Consider the following 25,952-nt stretch of genomic DNA (forward strand, 5'->3'; position numbering starts at 1 on the left):
ACGATGTTAACTCTTTCAGTGCAGTTGTTGTCAAGCCATGGATGTCACAACTGTTTAGTGGTGCCAAAAACCTTGGTAAGCTTTATTTTTATGCTCCAGATGTGATGAATTTCAGGACAGAAAGTGTTTTTAAAGCACAGTAGAACTCAAGAATAAGGCCGTGTCTTGTTAGCAATGCATGCATTTATGCATTTTAATTATTTGTAACAAAATCATTTTCGTAATCAGTATTTTTTTCTTGATTTCCAGTAAAAATATGAGTACCACTTTATATTAGGTGGCCTTAATTACCATGTACTTACATCAAAGAATATGTACAGTGCACTTATTGTGTTCATATTGTATTTGAAAACACTTTTGCTGCTATTGAGGTGGGATACAGGCAAGGTTAGGGACAGGTTTGGTTGCATGGGTAGGTTTAAGGGTGTGTTAAGGTGTAAGGACTAGGCCAGTGCTGTAATTGTAAATGTAATTACAGAAATGAATTACAGACATAAGTATTTTTAATTATAAATACAAGGTTAAACATGTATGCACACAATAAGTGCATTGTATCAAATGATTAATTTAAATGTATTGTGGCGGGAGGAGCCAACGACAGACACAGTGGGCGTGGCGTCAAGCCTCGGAGAGGTTTTTATTAAACAATATATTAAAATAAAGTGTCCAAAGGGGAAAAAGTGTCCAAAATAAACAGGGATCTGGTGTCCTCGTCGTGCTGCGGGGCTGTGCAGGAGGGCAGTGTTCAGGAGGGAAGGGTCCAGGGAAGGGGCGGAGTCCGGTGGCCGCACGCGCTCCCCTCTCGGGGCCGGGAGCGAGTGGCGGCGGCGTCTCTTGCGCGGCTTCGTCCATCTTCGGGAATCCCGGCGCTTCTGGGGGATTCGGCGGCCCGGCATCCTGGCCCGTCAGCCGCCTAACGGGTGCGGCAGTCCTCCTCGACGCTCCCTTCCTGGACCCACGAGGACACCAGCGTGCATGCACGGGGGAGAGACCGGTCTCCCGAGGAGAGGCGCGTTCGGCATTTAACGGCGGCGGTGATGAGGCTCTATTCACGTCAGGTGCGCCCCATCACACGCCGCCAGCCCTGGCTGTTTCAGCGCCCCTCCTCTCACACACCCACTCCTGTCGGGAGCCTGGTGAAGGGCGGCGAATATGGGACGGGGTGGTGATGATGGACAGGGGGGAGGCAGCCGACTCGTCACAGTATGTACAGAGTAGTTAAGGCCACTTTATATAAAGTGGGACCAAAATATGTAATCTTACTTCAAGCAGGATAAGTTAACCTGAGAAGAAAAAAACCTTGTTTTTACAGAAAAAAGAAAACAAAAAATCATTTTAAATAAATTGATTTATATACATTTCATCTAAATAATAATAATAATAATGAATTATGAATAAAAATAATACTTTAATTACTTAATAATTATATGTAATAATTACATTTCATTATGACAGTTTTAAGCATAAACATAGCTAAATTTGATTAGATTCATGTTGCACACAAGAACAATTTAATCAAAATTATGCAAACTAATTTTGTAAAATATGAAACTAAATGTATAATTTATTTTGTCTTAAGAATGATGTGCTATTTTTACTGGAAGACTAGATATACTAATTACATGATTAAGTAAATAACAGCCAAATAAAATGAGATGTATGCCTTTTTTGTGTGTGCATTGCTGTGAATAGCGAGACATAATATGACCTCGGTAATAGGCTCCAGATTTTGGAATATGGCTACATTTAATTGTCTCCTCACTGGGGTAGTTGCAGCATGAGGCTGGTGAAGTGATATTATGGTAGCTCATTAAGGTAATTGGCCTGTACTTGAGAAAAGAGGAAACACATTTATTAGAAGTTTCACTCTGCGATCATTTCATTACTGCTAGTGTCCTGCAGGGCATCTTGCACTGGGTGACCATGTAAGTATGGAAACAGAGATGGGGTATAACAGAGATGGAACATATACACAAGCTCTACAGTGTGTTTTTTTATGTGATGTATATGGTAGTGATTGTTTTATGACATTGTGTGTTATCCTTTTTTTATTAGGATGGCAATATAAATGCAATGATCTGATTTACACAGCAGACTGATCATCGATAGCCAGAGGGAAATTTCTTTATTGCTCCAAAGAGATGAATAACACCTCTGAAACCTAAAAAATTAAACTCATAGCACTGAAAGATTGTTGATTTATAAGGCTCCGTGAAAGTAACCTTTTGCAACTGAGAGTAGAAAGCAGAAACAAATAGCTGAGGGAGCAGTTTAGTTTAGCCTCAGTCAATGGTGAAGTAAGATTTATGGTAGCTCTTTGGGACCAACAAATTCAGCATAATCTGTTTTCAATCATGCTATTTAATTCCATGACATTTTGAAGCATAAATAGCTATTATATACTTTGGGTTGTTCTGACTAGGGCTGTCAATGCCAGTTAAAATACAAGATTATCAATAACAATTTTTATACCACAGCAAAAACTAATATTCAGTTTGTTGAACACTATTGGTTAAATGTTCGGGATCAGTAAGATTTTTTTTTTAATGTCCCTCAATGTCTCTTCTGCTCACCAAGGATGCATTTATTTGATCAAAAAATACAGTACAAATTGTGAAATATTATTATAATTAAAAAAATATATTAATTTTGAGTGCAGTTGTGCTGCTTCATGTTTCTGTGGAAAATAATTTTTCACTATTCTTTGATGAATAGAAAGTTCAAAAGAACAGAATTGAATTGAAATCGAAAAGTTTTGTAACATTATAAATTACTTTACGGCCATGTTTGATCAATTAAATGCATCCTTTGTGAATAAAAGTATTAGACAAAATTTGAAAGTCGAAGGCAACTTGATGCATCCAGATTTTTAAGTTCACTAAACTATTGCTTTGATAATTGAACTAAATATATATAACTTGCGATATTTAGTTTTTCTGCATAATATATTGAGTTATGAAAAATGCAGGAATTTTCGCCAGTTGACTTAACACTAGAACCGCCATGGGGTAAATGTTACCCGTGGCTGTTTTTCAAATGTACATAACAGATTTTCAATGAAACGTTCAAGTCTCCCAGTCATTGACTTTTACTAAAATTGTGTGATTTACAATCCCCTGTTGTTAAAAATTGTTTCAATAAAACCAGATCAAAAACGGGGCATTTATACCTGTAAGCGCCAGCGGGTCAAATTTACCCACTATATAATGCCTGTATTTTGTTGACGCTTATGTTTTAACATTGTACATTGCTAGGCAACGCCTTTCACTCACTGAATTAGCGGTTATTGGTTTAATAAATAAAGACAAAATGAGTAAAAGAAGGCGATTTATGGATGCTGAAGAGGTATAAGAAGCACTAAATACCACGAGCGATGGAGAGTCTGATGGTAGTGAGACAAGTAATGCATCCTGGTCGGCTCAGCCTTTGACAGCTCATCTGACAGCGATCAAGATATAATATTTATGTTTTAGCCTAATGTTACTCATAATTGTTCAAAATTTGGATTAATTATTCAATTGTTGTTTCTATCATTTATTGTTCGCTCCTGTGGTGCTATTTAGGCTGCCACTTTCCTGAAGAAAAAAAAATCTGATCTATGATGTAACTGTTAATGAATAAAACCATTTTTATTATATATTACCTGAAGTTTATTGGTTCTCTTATTCAAATTATAAATAATATAACTAAACAAATTAATAAATAATTAGCCTAGGTGAAGCTGTGCGCTTGAATTTGTCATCGCATCATGCAGTGTGGTAAATTATTATTGCTCATTATTGTCTATATAGCTATTTTAGTAATTTAAATAACATAGGTTAATACATTATCTAATATGATTAGCCTATATTATTATTATTATTAATATATTAATTAATGACATTGTAGTATAATATTACACCACCCAAATATGTATTTACTTCCTTCTAATTCTCGTTGTCAGTGCTTATTGACCGTTATGAAAAGTGATTAGTGGCCTGCATAAAAAAAGCCTTGAACATAACAGGACACAAATATAGTTGATGACTAGACATAATCATGTCATGACTCTAGACACTTCTTTGTGAAGACAGTGGCATAATACAGTGAAATAATATGCTCTTTAGCCATATAAAAACAGTTGTAATGTGCACGGGTAAAATTTACCCTTTTAGGTATACAGTGACCCCCGCGGTTCTAGTGTTAAACAGCTACATTTTAATTTTGGAAGACAAAAAACATTCTAGAATCACTTTTTGGAGAGTGTACCTGCATAAGGAAGGGTCACAATTTACACGATTATTCATAGACGACCAATGCTGACACAGATTAAGTCATCTCTAACTAACTTGTGTGGTACAGACTTTATGTATATTTATAGACTCAACAAGACATTAAGCCTGAAATGAAGAGTATGGCCAGCTATCCTTGCCTTATGTGAGCAAATCAGACCATTCGCATTTCTCTTTAGCAACCATCTGGGCATTTCAGTTCATTAAATCTGCACTAACAAGATTAGATCTAGTGCAAATGCTCAACAGACGGAATGCTAGAGATGAAATGTCCCTGTACTACTGCTGTTCATCCATAGATTGTCTATGGCTATTTTTTGTAAATAAGTGGAAGGAATGCATTACAGCATCACAACAACAGACAACATTATACAATGTCATGCATAGATAAAGGTCAAAGTCAGTAGATAATCCACTTTGACTGTTTTTTTAACAGAGATGTAAACTACAGTCCTCCACTCACAATCACACAATTTCATGTTGTTCAAGGTCAGTCACAAACAACCAAAAAGGAGTGTCCTTTCCTTAAAGGGGTCATATGATGCTTTTTTAAAGATCATCATTTTGTGTATTTGGTGTAACAGAATATTGACATGCTTTAATGTTCAAAAAACACATTATTTTTAAAATACTGTACATTATTGTAGGTCCTCTATGCCCCGCCTCTCAAACGCGTCGTTTTCTAAAAAGCCCCTCCTTCCGACAAGCGCAGTCTTATCTGATTGGCCAACTGACCCAGTGCATCGTGATTGACCGAACACGACGCGTCAGAGATGTAACGCCCCTTTCTATAATCGCGAGCTTCAGCTTTCAAAATAAATGTAAAGACCGTTAATAATGTCCTTAGGTTTACCATCAGTTCATGCCAGAAAGGGGAAAAGAGTCACATGACAGACACAGTGATGATGCTTGTATATATTTCCCTCTCTCTCCCTCACACACATGCGTGCACACACACACGTGCAAAACTCCGCATTAGAACAGTCAGTAGCAAATACGTAAACTAATAACAAAACACACTTACAGTCACTGACTCAGAAGCGCCAGATTGTCATAGCAAAGTCCGAATTACCTACTCTCCTAGGTTGACGAAACAGTTGTCCATAAAATGCGTTGCACAAATTTGAACATCTGGGTTGTGCTGTCCTCTTGTAAGTAATCTTAATTATTCCTAAATGCATATACTTTCGGAAGGCCAAATAAAGTGCTTTTGCTTTCAAATAGAAACACAGTGTCTTGTGGCTGCATCAACACTACTTTGGTTACTGAAATCTTCTTTCTTTGCATGAACATTTGGGCGGCATTACGCAAATATTTCCACATCGTGATGTAGACATGTGGGGGCGTGTTTGAATAAGCCGTTTTAGGGGGGGCGTGGATGAGTCTTAACTTTTATAAAGAATATCTCTTTGGTTTTGAGACTTTAGTCTTTGCAACTTCAGGGATCTTATCTATGCATGAACAGCTTGTAACACTCCAAAGAGAAAGGAACTTGACCCCTTAAGATAAATCACTCACAAAGGAATTCTGTCATAATTTACACACCCTCATGTTATTCCAAACCTGTATGACTTGAGCTACTTTCTTTTGTGGAACAAAATAAGTTTTCAAATGTATTATAAAAGAATAAATAAATAAAAGAAAAAAATCCCCTGAATGCACTTTATACACAAGAATGAATGAATTAATGAATCAGCCAATAGTAAAGTGTTATAATTGGTGTATGGTTTATTTGGAAGCAATTTTAAATCAGAAGTTAATAGTAAATTTAGCAAATAATTGCAATGAAATGACAAGTAACACATTGAATTAAATGTAAAATTTTGAAGCAGACAGACTAAAATACTTTAAAGTTTCTTGTAAAACATACTCCAGTAATCTTTATTTTAATTCCAGCTTTGAAAAATAATTTTTAAAGTGTATGACAGACCTCTGCAGTGATCCGTGACGGTCATATCCCTTCAATACATAATAGGAAACAGACATGGTCTGATTGCTTTGGTCCACCTGCAGTCACTTACTGTACATGCCTTGACAGAAATGCACCATGCACAGCATTTTCAATAAAAATACTACCAGGCTCCAGATGTGCCAAGCCCACACAAATAGCTCTGCAAATCTCCAGTGGGGCCAATTGTTATTTAATGTATGAAAATACAAATCTCAAATATCTTGAGACTCCATTCATTGCACTTAATTGGATTGAGTGAGGCCCACTCGTTGACCTACATACGTATTGTATTGTGCTTAGGACGCTTGATGCGAATGACACTGATCTGATGATTGACATTTAAGCTCTCAAATCCATTGGGCCATTGTGAAGGGCTTCGGGAAAAGATGGGGGGTGGGCTATAACCACAGAAAGATGCTGCAGCACTTTGTCAGAACGCTTGTTGATGTGACAATTGTGTTGTTTTTATCTCCATCTGTTAAGTGCCTCGACTTTCTCCTTGCTCGCCTGCGCTGAGATCACTTTTTTGAAACCGGTTCCTCAACAACTTTTGCAAGGAAACTTTCTCGAGCCTCACACTTTCTTTCCTCAGAAGGAATGCTAGGCAGAGGCCATATTTATTCATTTGACCTAAAAAGAAATCCACCTCACTGGAGTTTTGAAAGAAGCTGCACTCGGCCTTCAATAAGTCATATGTAACTTCCTTTGACTCTAAGCATGAATCACAGTAAAATGGGCCGTATGAAGACTGGCTTCTGAGAGTACTGGATACCTATCACATGAAAGGGCTAGCCGTGTTTGCCTAGATTACCATGTTTGAGAAGATTAGGAATAGATTAGGTGCAGCACTGAAATGACTATGAAATGTGATTATAATCTGTTATCAAGGGTGTGAGCAAACTAATTAGCCGGCAAGGAGGAACGTAAAAGAGTGGAATTAATCCATCAGCCTGTAAGCCTTTTACACACACACACGCACACACACACACACACACACATACACATACACACACACACACGCACACACACACACACACACACATACACATACACACACACACAGGCACACACACACATACACACTTTTTCTGAACAAGGTGCTGGCATGATAACTCACTACTTCCATTCTGTTTGCCATGTCTGGTCTCATTAAAAATCATAGTAGGATGTACAACTACACCGCAAACCAGAAGCATTGGTGATACAAGGCAAAGTGAGCTCAAGATTCAACATGTGCTGTTGTTGATTGCCACAAAAATAAGATTTAAAAAAATATTTATATAGAAGACCAACATGCAACATAAATAAGCATTAGGTTCGCTACATACCGTACATGCGGCTAACAGCATGGTTGTGAGAGTCATATTGCTTTTATAAAACAGTTCCATAAACAGTTAAAGGGCAATATGCCCCTTTAGATGCAATATAAGTCTCAGGTGTCCACAAAATGTGTCTGTGAAGTTTCAGCTCAAAATACCCCACATATAATTTATTATATCATTTTGAAAATGCACATTTTGAGTGGAAGCAGAAACATGTTTTTGTGCATGTCTCTTTAAATGCAAATAAGCTGTTGCTCCCCACCCCCTTTTCCAGAATAGGGCTGTGCCTTTACAGCTCATACCTTAATACTCTGCCAAAACAAAACAATCAGCAGTGTGCGACTCACTCAAGATGGGGTCTCTGCTAATATGTCCGTCAACAATCGTGGGCGGGGCCTGTAAAATGTGACATCAGAACAGCTTGTTCTGAGACACTGCTTATGATTTATTGAGTTTAAAAAAAGAGCGGGTGGATTTGTATCATTATAAGGTGGTTGTGTACACACTGCCAACACACATTTATGTTTAACATGGAAAAGTGAATTTTGCATAATAGGTGCCCTTTAAGATGGAGTAACTTACATTTAAGACAATATTGACAGTTATTTTGTCTGTTTTTGCTCTGCTAACAAAGATCCAAACAAAGCGTTTGGAAGCAGAACACAGTATATTGTGTTTAGTTGCTGGGTGAATCAGTGTTTTTGAACAAACTGTCTAAGTGAATAATTCAATGACCCATTCAGTCAGTTTGGTCACTTGTTTGGTTTCTGAATGAATCAGCATGTTTGAAAGAATCTGTTGACTGAATGGTGACTTACTCATAAAAACATTCACTTGCTGCTATATTCTGGCATATCCATGTAGCCTGCAGATGGAAATGAAAAATGCTATTAATCCACATTTTAAAATATAAAGGTTTTTGAAATAGCAGTAGTTAGATGTAGAAGAAATCATGCTAAATGCCACTAAATTTAACTAAAAATAATGATCGTTGCAAATAGGTTTCTCAAAAAACTTAATCAATCTGCCACTTGTCAGACAAACAGAAAAGCCCCTACCCAGACTCATGGCATTGGTTGAGCTTTGTGCCAAAAACTGTCCGTAGCATTTGTAATTTGAGGTTACACAGGTTAAATACATCAGCATTCTACACTTATCTTGTGTCTTCCATCTTACTCAGTTTGTTTGCAGATTACCATGTAAACCAATCCCAGAGTTGATACCTTCTTTAATCGGCTCTTTTGTGCTGTGCACTCCTTAAGCATGCAAAGAGAAAGTAGATGGAAGGGAAGAGCAGAGAAGAGGAGAGTGAGAAACTAAAACATGGGAACACGTTATGCCCAGCTGGTAGATGCCCTAACTACACCATCATACTGCCTGCTACTCCAGTGACAGCCATTGAAATGTAGCTGTGTATTAAGACACAATATTTTCTTGTAAGCAACAAATAAATTATATTTTTTACATCAAATTAACTCAAGTTATTCAGGCTATTGTGAACTGTTAGTAATGTTTATCATTGATTGATCATGCTACATTCTACGGCATTTGAGTCCACACTCGCCAACTAGAAGTGACAGCCAGGTGAATAATCTGCATTATAAAAAGGAAATAATAAAAATTAAAATCTTTAAAGATTATTCATGATTACGTATTGCTGCCAAGGTATCTAGTCTTTACAGTGCTTTGCTATACGCAGTTGTTTGGTAGATCGCGGTAGATCTATCTAATTCACTTGTCTAATAAAGTGCTTCAGTAACAGATCAGATGTATGAAATTATACAAGTTACACCATAAATAAAATGCAGCATATCCTACTTTAATGGACAGTAAAACAAAGGCAGAACACCGTATAACTCTAAGCCGGCACTGCAACTTCATAGTGACGCATGGCTAAGCAAAGGCAGAATGTCGTAACTCAATTTGAGCGTTCCAAACAAAGTGAAAGAGCGGTAACTGGTGTTATACTGTGTTCTGCCTTGGTTTCTCCGGGGCTTTTCGAAGTTATGGTTAAAACAACCCATTATTTTCTCGGGAAAACAATGGTATTGACTCAAGATACTTATGCACATGATAAAGGATGTCTTGAATGTTTCAAAAATATCAATAACTCATTTTCGTCAAAAATCGAAGTTACGGTCTTTTGCCTTTGCACGCCAGATTTGTTCTGTTTGCCTCTGTTCTGCTTTGATATGTATGATGCTGTTGATGCTTTGGTCAGGTGGGTATGTGTCCCTTCATGCTGAATGTTGTAGTACAATCCTATTTGATAATGTTTAAAAAATATTCAGATATTCTCTAAATGATCTAATGCATTAGTCAATCACAATGCACAAGTTAGATGCACAATAGCTTTCATAAAGGCAAATTTTGTTGGCAGTGAGCAGTTTGCATCGCTGAATAAATAATGAATGTATTCCGAGAACTTCAGTATAAGGAAAGAGACAAATGGAGAATTGAAAACTGGTCTGATCATGCAACTTTAAGAAGACCTGTTTACTAGTCGTACTGTATCAAAGGGTCTGGGGGTTAAAAGGCAATGGCAGAGGTCAAATCAGATACAGAATTTGCAAAACAGTAAATCATGAGAGAGTATAAAGTGGAGCGAATAAGTAGAACACATTTTGGAAGAAGCACTATAGTTGCTCAACAAAAAGTTTATTGGCACTTTAATGGAAATTAAAAAAAAAATCAATAGAATGCAGGTTTTAAAATAGTTCAACCACAGATACAGATTTAGAATTTAGATTCAGCTGACCCCACATTTAGATTAAATAAAATTAAGCCGAATGAGAGACTACACACACACACACACACACACACACACACATACACACACACACACACTATATATATATATATATATATATATATATATATATATATATATATATATATATATAGTATATATTCCCTACACACACACACACATTTATGTATACTGGAAGTATCAGGTTTAAAAAATAGTATTCTTAATATTAAAAAATGTATTGTAAAAGGAATGTAAAATTAGAGTCACTTATAGTCTGTCATAAATGTTGCATTTCAATTAGCTGCTCAATTTGATATCATTCTGAGGCTGAAATTAGAAAGATGCCATCTCTATACAGAAGTCAAGGTTGTTGTTTTTTTCTCCTTTTCTTACTTTGTCTAGCCAGTTGGTTATTTATTTATGACAATAGGTACTGCAGTGGATCCTGCAGGCTGGCTTTAAGGCTCCCTGTCCACAGTCTAGTTTTAGAGTAGCCACAGATCCAGTACCAGGTCTGTTGCCTTTGAATGACTGTCACATATGCTACTGACATATCCCAGGAGACTCCTGTAGTTAGCCAAAAAATTAGATTAAGGTCTTGCGACCATTTCCGTAAGCACGAGTCAAGCTTGGGTTTTAACAAAAAAGCATGTCTGGAGGTGCTAAATGGAAAGTATTCCCATCGGATCCCTGGAGACTGGCAACGGGAGATGTGCTCCAAGGGGTAGCCTCACCTCCTTGGGGCTGGTCATTACCAATGTGTACTTTGGCAGGGAAGCTCAGAGAGAAATTGGCAGATTTTCCTCAAGAAATATGTTATGATAGGTTTTTCTATAAAAGTCTGTGGGCGAGGGCATCTCCCATGAGGCTAAATACACCAAAGATGAGTCCACAGACTGATGCAGTGTCACTGTGTGGTCACATTAACATTTAAAAAAAAAGAAAATAATGAAATCTACAGTAGAAAGTCTGAGGAGTATGGCTTGGAAAAAGATGAAGAAAGATAAGTGTCTCATGTTCCCATTTCTTAGTGTTTACAGCATTGTTCAAATAGTGGTACTTCACACTTTGTTGTACAACTACTAATTAAACAGGGGATTTCACAGTATACAAGAAGCAACATGCAAGGAGATAACAAGAAATGTGTGGTCTTTTTGTTTTCAAACCTCACTTTGCGTTGAGAATTTTCTCTCAAGGGAAAATCTATAGAAACGTTGGATAAAGAAACCCCTTTTTGTTGTTGATGACTAGCTTCAAACCCTCAAAGAGTAATTACAAAGGCAATGAAAGAAACATAAACCGCTATACCACAAGATTGAAGAGTTTTTAGGGGAGCTTCCGATCAGAACTTGGTAAACTGTCCATTTTATGTCTTTCTTCCAGCAATTTTTTCTTCCTTTTCCACAAGGTTGGAATTTAAAAGCCTGGTGCCTAGTGTCCACAGCAAAGCCCGTGCAGGCTTTATTTTCTTCCACTCTGTTAAAACAAAGCGAGACGTACCAAAGGCATGTCCCGGTGCCTAAATATTTATGAGAGGAACGGATGATGCTGTGTATTTACCTTCACTGGCAGTCTTGCTTGAGGATACCTCAAACAAGGAGGCACAGTGTTAGCGCAGGACAGTAAAACTGGGTTGGAGTTCATCCCACACTCCTCCAGGATGGAAAATATGGGGAAATATCTCAAAGCCTGGAGCGTATTTAGTTGGGCTCTGCTTTGTTTGAGCTGCGTGCTCCCATGTTAGGATTCATTAAAAGTGCAGCGTGATTCAGAATGGATATGTGGCGGTGGAATCATCCTTGAAGACAGAGGGGTAGAGAGGCAATCTGCAGCTATCCCATCTCTCCATTCTCTGTTATGTAACCGGCCCTCCTGTGGTCTCTCTGACTCAGTCTATTTGTGGTGTCTAGAGTCAGATAAGAGTGCTATTGCAACCAGAGCTTCTCCACCTATCTATCCTTCTCTATTCTATCATGTTGACATACGGCACCTGTGAGTTTTGCTCGATGTTATTAGGTACAGGTACTAAGAGACTATTTGCCTGTTTCAAAATGATAGAGCCTTGTAAACCAACCCATCTGAGTATATTTAGCTTATCATTTACCTGTCCTATCTGATGTAGAGCAAAGGACAGTAAGATTACGCAACACTGCATTAACTTATCACAGTCCATAATGTACATGAGCTAACTGCCTCGCTTTAGTATGAACATGGCCTTAATTTTAGACTGCATGAAGAGTGCATCGCCATTTGATCTTAACCATAGTTCTTTCGGAGAGTCCTGCATGCTAAATTATTATTAGGGCTATCAGTGTTAATGAATTAATTGCATATATCAATATCTGCTGACAAAAATGGATAATAATAATATAAAATTATTAGAAATCAGTATATTGTTTTATCTCTAAAACTGAACATAAGCCTAGCACTGGTCTAAAACAATTAATTTGGCCGTAGAGTTGTCAGTCTTTTCGAGATGTTAACATAATGTGTATTTGCATTCGATCTACAACATTTACTATTTTTCATATCATGTTTACAGAGCCCTGCATATGACATGCTAAAAAAGAAATAGATATTGGCTGGTAATTAAGAATTTGTTCCCAAAACATATACAATTATGGCTGTATTGTACTCATTTTCTCCTTAGTTTTATTTTAGTAAAATTGTGGCCATGATATCTTTTTTCACGTCGTGTTCTGAACAATTTCATATATTAAAGGGATAGTTCACCCAGAAATGAAAATTCTGTCATTAATTATTCACCCTCATGTCGTTCCAAACCCGTAAGACCTTCGTTCATCTTTGGAACACAAATTAAGATATTTTTGATGAATTCTGTGAGCTCTCTGACCCTCCCATAGACAGCAATGTAATTAACACGATCAAGGTCCAGAAATGTAGCAAGGAGATCGGTAAAATAATCCACGTGACATCAGAGGTTCAACCGTAATGTTATGAAGCTACGAGAATACTTTTCGTAGACAAAGAAAACAAAAATAACGACTTTATTCAACAATTCGTCTCCTTCATGTCACCCTAGCGCCAATACACTGTTTACGTTCAGTGTATAATCTCCAAAATGGCGCTAGGGTGATTACATACTGTATATATTACAAAAACATAATAAACATTTCACATTTGTATATCATATATACAGTATAATATAATAAAATATATACTGTTGACATAAATGGTTGCTATGCACATATGATACCATATAAAACCATCATATATATTATTTAAGGTTGTACATACAAAAAAAATTACAATGGGATTTTGGTATAAACTTAAATTTTATCTACCCAGAGAGAATGTATGTATGTGAAAATTACAGGTAACATATCTGTCAATAACATAATATCATGTACAGCACAATAAATGTCATATATTACATTTATGTATGCGTAGTATTTTCATGTTGTCGTGTCAAGTTCAAAAGTAGTTAATCTCATGACTGTTTTATTTTGCCTTATTTTATAATTGATTTTATTTTCAGGAATGAATCTAGTTTAACGCATTCTGCTCTTATGTATGTGGTTTGATGAGGCACGTTGTATGTAGTAGCTGGTCGGTTATGGTGGCTGTAGACTCATGGGGCAAATGATTTTCAATTTATGACATATATAACTGTTCATTTTAGATAACTAACATACGCTGATGTCTGTAATAAGAACTTAAATTTGTAACCTCTCATTACAGCCCACATTTACTGCTGCCTATATTGGTGCATATACAGTATATACTGTATGATTTATAGAACTGCACAGGAAAGTTTTTAGACTAACCGTGAACCCACAGCAAAATTATTGTGAACGTGTCCATGTAGGTTTTGTTGCAACCTACAGAGGCATTATATGTAGTGTGGCTCAGATTTAGAGTGGCGCTCTGGTGCTGACATCACCTAGAAATTGCTTATCCAAGGTGACATGTCTACCCAGCAAAGGGCAGATAGTGCATTGCCGCAAATATTTCACCTTATTAAATATACATCGATAGGCTCGAGTTTTTAAGGTGGTTCACCTGAGTCAAGGTTACGCTGGCAGATTTTTATTTTTAACATTTCTAGACTGAATGAGAACTGAAATGCTTCTAACACAGAGAGCAAACACGGATAGAGACGGAGAGAAAAAGATGCACAGAAAAAGAAAACAAAGACATAAATCACAGTGGAATGAGAGCGAGAACAGTAAATATGTTCCTAGAAAGCACATGGCTTACACGTGTCCCAGTGTGTGACGCAGAGTGTGGCACATCAGGTGGAGTCAGCTTGCTGTGGGCATCGGATGTGGCATTGACCCTAGTGCCTTTCAGACTGGGTGGCACTGCTGCAAGACGATGGATCTCCCGCTGTGATAGGTTTTTTTATGTGACATTTAAACACTATGTTGTGCTAACATTTAACTTCCCACAATAATTTCTGTAATTTATCCTTACAATGAAAAAAAATGTTAACCTTAACAATATGCTTCATGTGGTAATATCTAAACCTCAGAAAAAATTCTGAGGTTTATATAAATTTTAACAGGGGCTTCAATGTTCAATAATAGTTAAAGTTAGGTTAAGTTAGTCATTTAAAATGCATTTAAAAAAATCTGAATTACTTTAAAACTTTTGACCCTGCTGAAAGTCATGGTATAATTCACTTACTGCTTAAAATCTTTCAAAACAAACTGGTTAAAAAGTGTAATGAATTTACCACAGTCGATGATGGAACCACTTTTATTTAAATTCAAAATTGAAGGCAGCAAGTAGACTTATGTTTTTAATTTTGTGCAATAATGCACTTTCTCCAGTAGTTTCAAAATTCAAAAGACATCTCAGATCACATTTTGATACCAAAAAAATTAAAATAAAAAATAGGATTTTAAGGAGCTCTTCCTAAAATACAAAGGCAATTTCTGTATATTACCAAACATAAAACCTATTTAGACTATTGTGTGTCAAATATTTACTGTGATATTTTAAACAACTATATGTACCGTTTATTAAGTTGACCGAATATCTGTGATAAACACCTATTTTTATTATTATTATTTTTTTTACTTGTTAAAAGAATAAAATGATAAAAATTTCTGACTAATTTCTAGAAAACATAATTGAATCAAATTATTATTTAGTTTGGCAGAGAAAATCATTATGTTAAACATTTTTTTTTTTGTAAATATTTCTCTCAGTCTTATATGACATCTCTGTTTCATGCTAAATGTCTTTTGAATCCAATGAGATGGTTGATTCTTCATCCTGTAAGATTTCCTTAACATCTGCAGAAACACTTTTGAATGATGTTGCCCTCAAAATAATGATTAGGTGATTAACAATGAATAATGATTCATTAAATCAAGAAGGATTTATTGTTGTAAGCAACGAGTGCTATTTTGAGATTTTCTAGTGATCTGTACGTACATGCTTCGTGAGACATCTTGGACAGGTGTAGCATTGTTCTTTAAACTGCCATATGGTGCAGTAATCCTCCATCATGCACATACCACATCTGAAAAAGGTCATGAAAAAAGGACACTGGCGGTCCAAAGCAACATGTGTGTGTGATGTTCTTGTAATGTTCTTTTACAGTTTGTACCATAATCTCCGAACTCTTTGTGCTACAATTCAAACAATACCCCATTAGGATTTATGCATTTTGCTACAGACTAAAATTGTGTTAAATGTAGATACAATGAGAAAAAATCATAACTCATGGGACTAATATACACAAAGGAGGAAAAAATAGTTTCACATCAGTAGAGCTGATATTCATATCTGTGAGATTGATATCCACTCATGCCTTTATTAAGGTGTGAGGCCAAATCCTATTTCCAATTTTAATAATAAACCTGGTTATCAGGTACATTTTTACTTCTGGTTGTGAAACCCAGTGGCTCTATTCCCAAGTCAAGTACAGTTGAACTTGAGAGTGTACACAGGCTGCTGGCTCATATGCTGTGAATTAGATGGCTTAAGTCCAGTGGTGCTCCTTCTCACGGCTTTGTTTGTTTGTGTGTGTGTGTGTGTGTGTGTGTGTGTTGGGGGGGGGGGGGGGGGGGGGGGGGGTTCTTGTGGTTATGGTTTCATATGCAGTAACTCTTCACAAGCCACCGCGTGACAGAGGGACACGAGATATAGAAAGAAATACAAACTTAATCAACAACATATCTGGCATAATGGGATTTAATTTTTAATTTTTATTTTTTAATTCAACTATTTGGTTTAAAAAAGGATGAGACAAAGAGACAATTCACTCATTTACTGTCATCCTCATGGTGTTCCAAACATGTCTGACTTACTTCTTCTGTTAAATGAAATGTCTATTATTTGTAACTGCCATTCCATTGTTAAAGCATCAAAATTGGAAAATTTGGATATAACTTTACATGAAAAAGGTTAGTAAGTGATTTTTTCCACACTGAAATCTTAACACTTCTTGAATAGAAATACATAGCATGTCAGGTGACTTATAATGCAAGCATTGTAATGCACATCTGTTGCTGATAACGGCTGGTATGATATTTGGATTCTTCTTCTTAGCAGGATCGCAAACTCAGCCTCATAACTCAGTAGAAATGTCCACTTGCTGCCCTTGAGCAGGCCTTGTTCAATGAGTGTGTCATTAGAGCTGTGTGACACTGGCGGTTTACAGTGAGCACGCACAGCCACGCTGTCCAAGTGTAGCTCTGAATTGCCGGCTGGCTGTCAGACGACTCCAGCAGAGGCACAGACCCGCCTGAACTCCATTGTTTATTGTCTCATAATGTAAACATGCGGCCAGAATGCAGTCTTCAAAGAGGGTGGGGTAGTTTGCCGGTCTGGATGTTGAGATGGGCGACTTTTTGGCACTGTGTTTGTAAGGTAATTTCAATTTCAAAGGGAAATTTCAACTTTTATATTCTTCAAAGCATCTTGAAATAAAAATGTATCAGGTTCCATAAAAATATTAAGCCGCACAACCATTTTCTACATGTACAGGGCAATACAGTAGGAATAATTTTGTATCTGATTGGATTTAAAATAATAGAGATTTTATTTATTGTGAGTTGTGACTGACTGTGTAGAGGGCCGGCTTGACTCAGCATGTCTCCTACAGGTAAGCTCGCACACTTCAGGGATTTAGATTCTTGTTTATCCTAGTCAACATAAGCCCAGTCTGGAGGTCATAAGTGAATCAGGGTCATGCCTGTGCCTGAATGAGGCCACCAGAGGCAAAGAAGGTGGTCACACTGGATTCAGTGTGAGTTCACAAGGTCACTTGTGTCACCAACACAAAGGATTTGTGGCATTTTTATAAAGTTGTCTGTTTATAGGCTTTCAGGAAGGTCTGTTTATATCTCCAAGTTTGCCATAAACCAGATTAGCGTAAATTCTGTGGCATATCATTCCAAAGGTGCTGAAAACAGGACCTTGTAGGGGTTTTAATGCTTGAATTAGATGCTACATATGGTGTTTGCTGAGGAAAAGCCTAATAAGAGCTTTTTGTGTTTGAGATAGAGCTCTACATTTTTGGAAATCCCTAACTGGATCACACAGAAATCTGATTACTTTACTGTTTTAGCATAGTCATTGCTTTGTATAACTAAGCTAGTCTTGTTTTTTGTTTTGTTTTTTATTTCAATTTTCTTTTCTTGATTGAAATTGAATAAAAAAATAGTTAAATCATAAATACGAGATCAAAAGTCAAAATGATGTCTTAAACAGTCAGAATTATGACATAAAATATATCAATTATGACAAAAAGTCAATATTCTGTAATTTAGAAAAAATAAATGTCACATTGAAATTGAGATAAAAAAAAAAATCATAATTATGGCATAAATCAAAATAATAGCCAAGTCAAAAAATATTTTTGTCTTTGACTTTTTATCATAATTTCATTATGACTTATATAGAGAGTCATAATTCTGACTCTTTTTTTTGCCAAGGCTTGCTTTATTTATTTATTTACTTACTTACTATCTGGCAAAAATGGCCTTCCACTGTTGAAGAGTTGAAGAACGAGATGAACAAGATTTACTGCTTGATTTTGGCTGGAGGTGGTATTAGTGGGAGGGGCATTGTCATTCTGAGTTGGGTTTACTTGTATATTTTAGTAAATATACCTGTTCTTGTTATGCTAAGCTCCAAAATATTTTATCAGGTTTATTTAGTTTATTTTTAAACCCTTGTCCTTAATCTTTATCCAGTAAATTACAAACAGCTGGAAAAGTCACAGGGCCTTTGATTATTGTTGAGGCCTTGGAGTCAAAAAGGTTGGAAACTACTGTATTAGAGCATGTAGATAGCCTTAAAGCTAACAGACATGGACTAAAAGCCACAAAACTGAACGCTTATTCTTCTTATTTGCATATAAGATTAAGATCTGTATGGTTGTCTTACGTAATATACCGATACAAACTTTGCCCATAGTCATAATAGAGATAATGACAGGCAAGGCTGGCAGCAGGAAACATCATTGCATCATTGTTGATGTTTTCAGACTGTCACATCTGCTGTTGACCACTGGGGTATTATGTGAGATTCTGTCTCCGTGGCTCTGCTAATAGATGGCTGTTCATTCTCCACCAGGCTTCGACACACCCAGGGAAATAATATTCATGCTGATGCACATCAGTTGATAGGTGAGGTGCGTTAACACAAGATGAGCTTGCCCTAAGTCAATTATTAGGGCATCTTAAAGCTTTCTTGCTATAGAGGGCATTAATAACCAGCATCTGAAAACGGGCACAAAATTAGCTTAAAACAATCACTTCAAGTAGTTAGTAAGAATGTTCCTAAATACAAATCCTCAAGAAGTTCTCAAAAGTGTTTTTTTTTTCTTAAAAAAATAATGAAAAAAAGAAGGTACAATACCTTTGCTAATATGTACTCTTTAGGTATTAATTTGTACCTTTATGGTACTAATATGCATCTTTTAGAAGTAAAAAAGGAACAAAAGGCTACCTTGTGAAAAGATTTTTTTTTTTTTTTTTTTTTTTTTTTACTGGAAGCACAAAAAAAATAATTATAATGTGTGCACACTATTTTCACTGCAACTGACATGACAAGAGTTCATTTCAAATGGTTGTGTTTTAAATATATTACAAATGGTTATTTTCAAAGAGCCTGTCTCAAGACGAAGCGTAATTTAGCATTCATTTGTGCTTCCTCTAATGAATGCATCCTGTATCTGTGTGTGTGTGTGTGTGTGTGTGTGTGTGAGTGCATTGTGTTAAAGTTAAAAACAAGGTCCTATTTGAACATCTTTTAAATATTTTAAACATCTTACCTTCTTAAAACAAGTTGGAGGTTGAAAAAAAAGAAATAGTTAAATTTATTAATGTTGAATCTGGCCCCTGATTCATAAACATCTATGCTATTAGCTTGCTGTAATTAATATGATTTGCATAATTTATTTAGTGAAATGGACAGACAGTGTGTGAAAATGAGTAACATTCATAATTCATAATTTTGCATGCACAAACTTGTAGAGTATACAATAGATACAATTTACTTTATTATTTTCATAATTTGCTTTAAAAATTCTAAAAGAAATTAGTTGCTCATTTGGAAGCCTGAATTCACATTTTTTGAATACTATTTCAAAAAATCTATTTCATAATTAGTTTCACAGATTCTTTTTACTTCCTCGTAATTCACAGCTCCATCATTTACATTTAAAGTGCATTAGAGGGGCAGCCATATTGGGCCACTCACTTCAGATCACCCCCAGTGGATAGTAATTCAGGTTCTAGTATTAAGAGAATGTAAATGCATTTTACACGCACTCACTGACGTTGCAGTTGACCCTTTGCTTGATCCAGGTCTTAATAGCCCTCTGGGGACCCATAATTCTCAGCGGGCTGACCATAATTTCCCGCTGCGGGCTGCTCTGCGTGGTGCGTGGAGTGGGTGCAGTGATAATGTTTAGACTGTCTCACTTTGGTTATGTAAGCCATTTGTTTTACCTAATCTACCTTTAGCTTTTGCCGCATTCCAAGTTGTGTTACATAAATACTCTAGACTGGAGAGGAGGTGGCTGTCGGTAAGAGCGGTCACTGTTTGCACAATGAATGGTGATCCTCTTGAAGGTGAGCAGGACTCATTTTCTCTAGCCTTTCTCTTTCTGGCTTTGGTTAGCATCTGTGAACTGTGAAGTCTGATAACTTTACACCCACCTTAACTGATAGAGAACAGCTCTAATGGTTTAAATTCAGTGTAACTATCGCTGCATGTTCTATTTCTGCCCATTGCTCTGCACAGAGTCAGAGTCAGGAGAACGACTGCTGCTTTAGCGCTCTGTTGAGATTGATACATGACAGCTCCAGCGCAGTGCATTCGAGCAGTTATATGGTTTGTTATTTTTGCATTCCTGATCCATCTGTCAGTCTTCTTTCTCAACCCTGCCAGTATCTTTCTGCAGATCTCAGCTAATGCAGCAGCACGTAAGCAGCAATAAATATTCAGAATCCAAATAATATAGCGAATACCCAAACTCTGCATTCCATTACCCTTCCTGTAGTTTCCAAGTTAAGCTTTAACATAATGTATTATATGCTTATTTCCATCCATGTAAGTGATCACTATCGTTTCAGTTCACAATTGTTTCCTTTGAAAGAGTTTAGGTTGTGTAACTGCACAGGGAACAATATGTATATATGTATTAGGGTGCAGTTTCATAAAAACATTGCTTCCTGTTTATGTCCATGATACTTGGTCATTAAACACACTGTATTGTGGCTCTTGCACCAACATAAACTACAGATTCTGCTTAACGAATGCAATTGGGTCATTCCTACTGTGCAGTATATTTTTAAGCAATCATATGTTTTGGACAGAATATAAAGTTTGCAAATTTAAAGGAAGGAATGATAGATATTACATTAATCTCTTTTATCGTAATATCACAATTAAATGAACATAATTGCAATACTTTGGTTGAGTGGATATTGCTATTTTTGTTATTTCCCTGGGGGCTTTGCAGTAACCCATATTCCAAGATATATATATACAGTATCTCACAGAAGTGAGTAAACGCCTCACATTTTTGTAAATATTTTATAATATCTTTTCATGTGACAACACTGAAGAAGTGACACTTTGCTACAATGTAAAGTAGTGAGTGTACAGCTTGTATAATAGTGTAAATGTGCTGTCCCCTCAAAATAACTGAACACACAGCCATTAATGTCTAAACCGCTGGCCACAAAAGTGAGTACACCCCTAAGTGAAAATGTCCAGATTGGGCCCAAAGGGTCAATATTTTGTGTGGCCAGCATTATTTTCCAGCACTGCCTTAACCCTCTTGGGCAAGGAGTTCATTAGAGCTTCACAGGTTGCCACTGGAGTCCTCTTCCACTGCTCCATGATGACATCATGGAGCTGGTGCATGTTAGAGACATTGCGATCCTCGACCTTCAATTTGAGGATGCCCCACAGATGCTCAATAGGGTTTAGGTCTGGAGACATGCTTGGCCAGTCCATCACCTTTACCCTCAGCTTCTTTAGCAAGGCAGTGGTCATCTTGGAGGTGTGTTTGGGGTCGTTATCATGTTGGAATACTGCCCTGCGGCCCAGTCTCTGCTTCAGTATATCACAGTACATGTTGGTATTCATGGTTCCCTCAATGAACTGTAGCTCCCCAGTGCCGGCAGCACTCATGCAGCCCCAGACCATGACACTCCCACCACCATGCTTGACTGTAGGCAAGACTCACTTGTCTTTATACTCCTCACCTGGTTGCCGCCACACACGCTTGACACCATCTGAACCAAATACGTTTATCTTGGTCTCATCAGACCACAGGACATGGTTCCAGTAATCCATGTCCTTAGTCTGCTTGTCTTCAGCAAACTGTTTGCGGGCTTTCTTGTTCATCATCTTTAGAAGAGGCTTCCTTCTGGAACGACAGCCATGCAGACCAATTTGATGCAGTGTGCGACGTATGGTCTGAGCACTGACAGGCTGACCCCCCCCACCCCTTCAACCTCTGCAGCAATGCTGGCAGCACTCATACGTCTATTTCCCAAACACAACCTCTGGATATGACGTTGAGCACGTGCACTCAGCTTCTTTGGTCGACCATGGTGAGGCCTGTTCTGAGTGGAAACGGTCCGTTAAACCACTGTATGATATTAGCCACTGTGCTGCAGCTCAGTTTCAGGGTCTTGGCAATCTTCTTATAGCCTACGCCATCTTTATGTAGAGCAACAATTATTTTTTTCAGATCCTCAGAGAGTCTTTGCCCTGAGGTGCCATGTTGAACTTCCAGTGACCAGTATGAGAGAGTGAGAGCGATAACACCAAATTTAGAAAGTCACACCAAGGCAAAAGGCAGTAACTTACACATTATAAATATTTGATTGCTGATCACCATTTACAAAATCGTTATAGTAACACCTGTATAAAATCTACTGATCATGGGGTATCTCATATTGGCTATTGCATATAGTAATGTGACTGTATTAAATTATTATTTTTTTTGACCGTAACAAGCAGACTAAAAGTTAAACATGTGAGTGGATACCGTTTTGCAACCAATTTATTTGCTATGCTCAGTAACATAAAATAATTCTAGCAATAGCATAATTGCTTATATTGACTTGAATTAAATAGCCTAACCTAAAATAACGACTTGTGGATTTATGTGAACGCCAGCAAGCAGGCATGCTTGTGGATTAAACATCTCCGACGACATTCAGCGCTATGGATTGATTTTATCGGGTTACAGGAAAAGGTAGGATATGGATTTAATTGAGAACTATTAGGCTACTGATTTGATTACTGATCATGCTACATATTCGACAGCATTCAAGTACACACGCATCCAACTAGAAGTGACAGCCTGGTGAATAATCTGCATTACAAAAAGGGGGGGGGGGGTCTTTTAAGGTTATTCACGATTATGTATTGCTGCCAAGGTGTCTAGTCTTTACAGTGCTTTGTTATATGGAGCTGTTTGGTAGATCGCAATCTAATTTGTTTGTCTACACCGTAATTAAAATGCGGCAGACTTTAATGGACAGTAAAAAAAAGGCAGAACACCGTGTAACTCCAAGCTGGCACCGTAACTTCATTTTGAAGCGCGGCTAAACAAAGGCAGAACGCCGTAACTCAATTTGAGCGTTCCAACAAAGCGAAAGAGCCGTTACTGGTGTTATACGGTGTTCTGCCTTGGTTTCTCCGGGGCTTTTTGAAGTTACGGTTGAGACGACCCATTATTTTCTCCGAAAAACAACGAAATTGACTTTGATATTTATTGATAAATATCAATAACTCATTTTCGACAAAAATCAAAGTTAGGGTCTTTTGCCTTTGCACGGCAGTATATATATGTATGTACGTATGTATGTATGTATGTATATATATATATATATATATATATATATATACTGTATATATGTGTGTGTGTGTGTGTGTGCGTTCAAGTTACAGAATTCAAAAGGCACTGCATAACAGGATGCATAACAGGAATGACAGAATTGCCTCTGCATTTCGGCATTCGTGAGTGTTTTAAGCAAACTGCTTGCTTACAGATGTATTTCTGATTTTTAAAAATTAAATTTGAAGATGAAAAAGCATATCTACAGAGAAAGAAAAGAAATCTGAATGCATGCTGAGTCCATTCTAATTAGACCGCAATTGTCCATAAAATAAATGAGAAATGCGAACACCTGTATATAGTTACAAGTGTCACCTGTATATAGTTACAAGTGTCCTCACTTCACCCCACACCTTTTTCTTATTACATTCCTCATGACCTGTCTTCCACCTGTTTCCAGAGAATCACTTCAAGCATTGAATAGGTTTACATGCATCTTATACAACATACAAGATGTTGTGTTCTTTTATCAAGGAAAGGCCACAAATAGCGACACAAAAAAACAAACAAACAAAAAAACTAATGGTCAATTTTGAGACTTTGGGTTCTTTGTCAAATCGTGTTGTTTCAGAGAAAAGATTGCACTGCATATCTTAAAAGGCTGTTTTCTGGCTGTTTTATCTATATTCTGAAAGATTTTACAGAGGGCTTTGTTCATACTGTCTATTATTTGCCTGATTTTATATTATTTTATTCCTAAAAACATGGTGAATTTTTTTTTCTGTCTGTTGACAGTATTTTCTGATTTATTTAGTGATAAAAAAGAGATATTCAAAATCCCTACTGCAAAAACCTTTGACTCTAATGTGGACAAAATAAGAAAGAAATTTTTGAACCAGTGATTTCTGTTTTGGAAATGTATGCAGATATATTATGGAAATATGCCATATATTAGTGGATATAATATGATTTATTAGTGGATATCTATGATATATTAGATAATGCCTCATTTGCAGAATTTCAGAACCCTTGCAATACAAAAATATTTGCAGTTCTTATAGTAATCAGTCAAATATGAAAGTATGGTAGTATCTGATATCTATTTTTTACCCTATTCTTGAATCAATCTGTCCATGGTTTGATGTCAAAACCAGAGTAAACATCAGATAATTCTAATGTAAACAGTATATTGCATTGTCAGGTTTTTGTAATGAGCTGTTTTTTTGATAGTTATAAGCATTTGTTGTACATGTAAACACACTCATTGACCACAGAAGTAAGGGTTATTTCAATAACACACAGAGTAAATGGTGCAAATGGAGGTAAAATTCAGAATCTAACTTCAAAATTCAAACTTTTTCTAAGAGAGGTGAAGCAGGTTACCCATTCACTTCATTATTTATACCAAAAAATACAAGCAACATCCAGCAGCTAAAGTTGTAGACGTTAATTAGTGTTTTTCTCTCATGCACAAAACACAACAGCAGCGTTGTCGCGGTATGCTGGTCATAAGGGCGATCTGTTTCATAACAACCAACACTGACCTACTTCCTGCAATAGCAGTCACCTTGTCAGCCCTTTGTTTTGTCTTCATCTTTTTTACTCCATGGCAAGGAACGCTCGGTGCAGAACAAGAGAAACGGAGGGGCTCGCTGAACAGTTTAATGCAGCCAGACCTCTCCACATCATGCACAGCGAGTGTTGCGGTGCCGCCGGGGTGATTAGCTCACCAGGGCCTGCCAATCGACTCCCTCGCTAGAGACCCCTGCTAACCGGCTGACAAATTGAATGTGTGTTTAGACGGACGAGGGAGAATTAGATCAGCCCTCTCGACTGTGTCAGAAAGATGCGGTGAAGTTACTACCCGCACCAGGTAGTAACGGTAGGGAACGTGCCTCTGAGACCCAGAGGCTTGTTAAGACTCAAGGATGTTGTCAGAATGCTAACCAGACAATTACCGTGCACTACTGATCAAAACGAGAGCACGCTCATTATCAAAGTCAGGGCGGGGGAGGTACGTGCTAAGCCTATCTTGGCATTAAAGTATTGTTAGAGTCTTAATGTTGAGTTTAAAACGAGCTTCATTTTTCCTGCACGCCATAGGCGTCTTTCAAAGGGTGACTTTCACCCAGTCCGCAGGGCATCCTTCTGAGAGACTCTGCCCACTCAGGCTATGTCAGGTTTCACTGGGCAATTTAATCAGATTTCTGCCAAGTCAGCCAGACTATTTGGAGTATGTGCTTCATTTTCAATGTTTCAATTTCATTTTGGAGGGCACGGGATATAAAAATCTCTCTATTTCAGCTTCCAACGTTCTCTCATTTTCTGCCACTTAATGTCGCTCAGTAATTATTTCTGTGCGCATGCG

General features: G+C 37.1%; 1 protein-coding gene across 1 annotated transcript in view; it reads left to right on the forward strand.

Annotated features, from left to right (window-relative positions):
* LOC306874293 (mineralocorticoid receptor-like) overlaps positions 1–25,952 on the forward strand; it is a 76,322-nt gene that overhangs the window by 16,818 nt on the left and 33,552 nt on the right. The gene's annotated exons all lie outside the window — the stretch shown is intronic.

This window comes from Barbus barbus (genome assembly GCF_936440315.1).
Source record: "Barbus barbus genome assembly, chromosome: 8".
Lineage (NCBI taxonomy): Eukaryota > Metazoa > Chordata > Actinopteri > Cypriniformes > Cyprinidae > Barbus > Barbus barbus.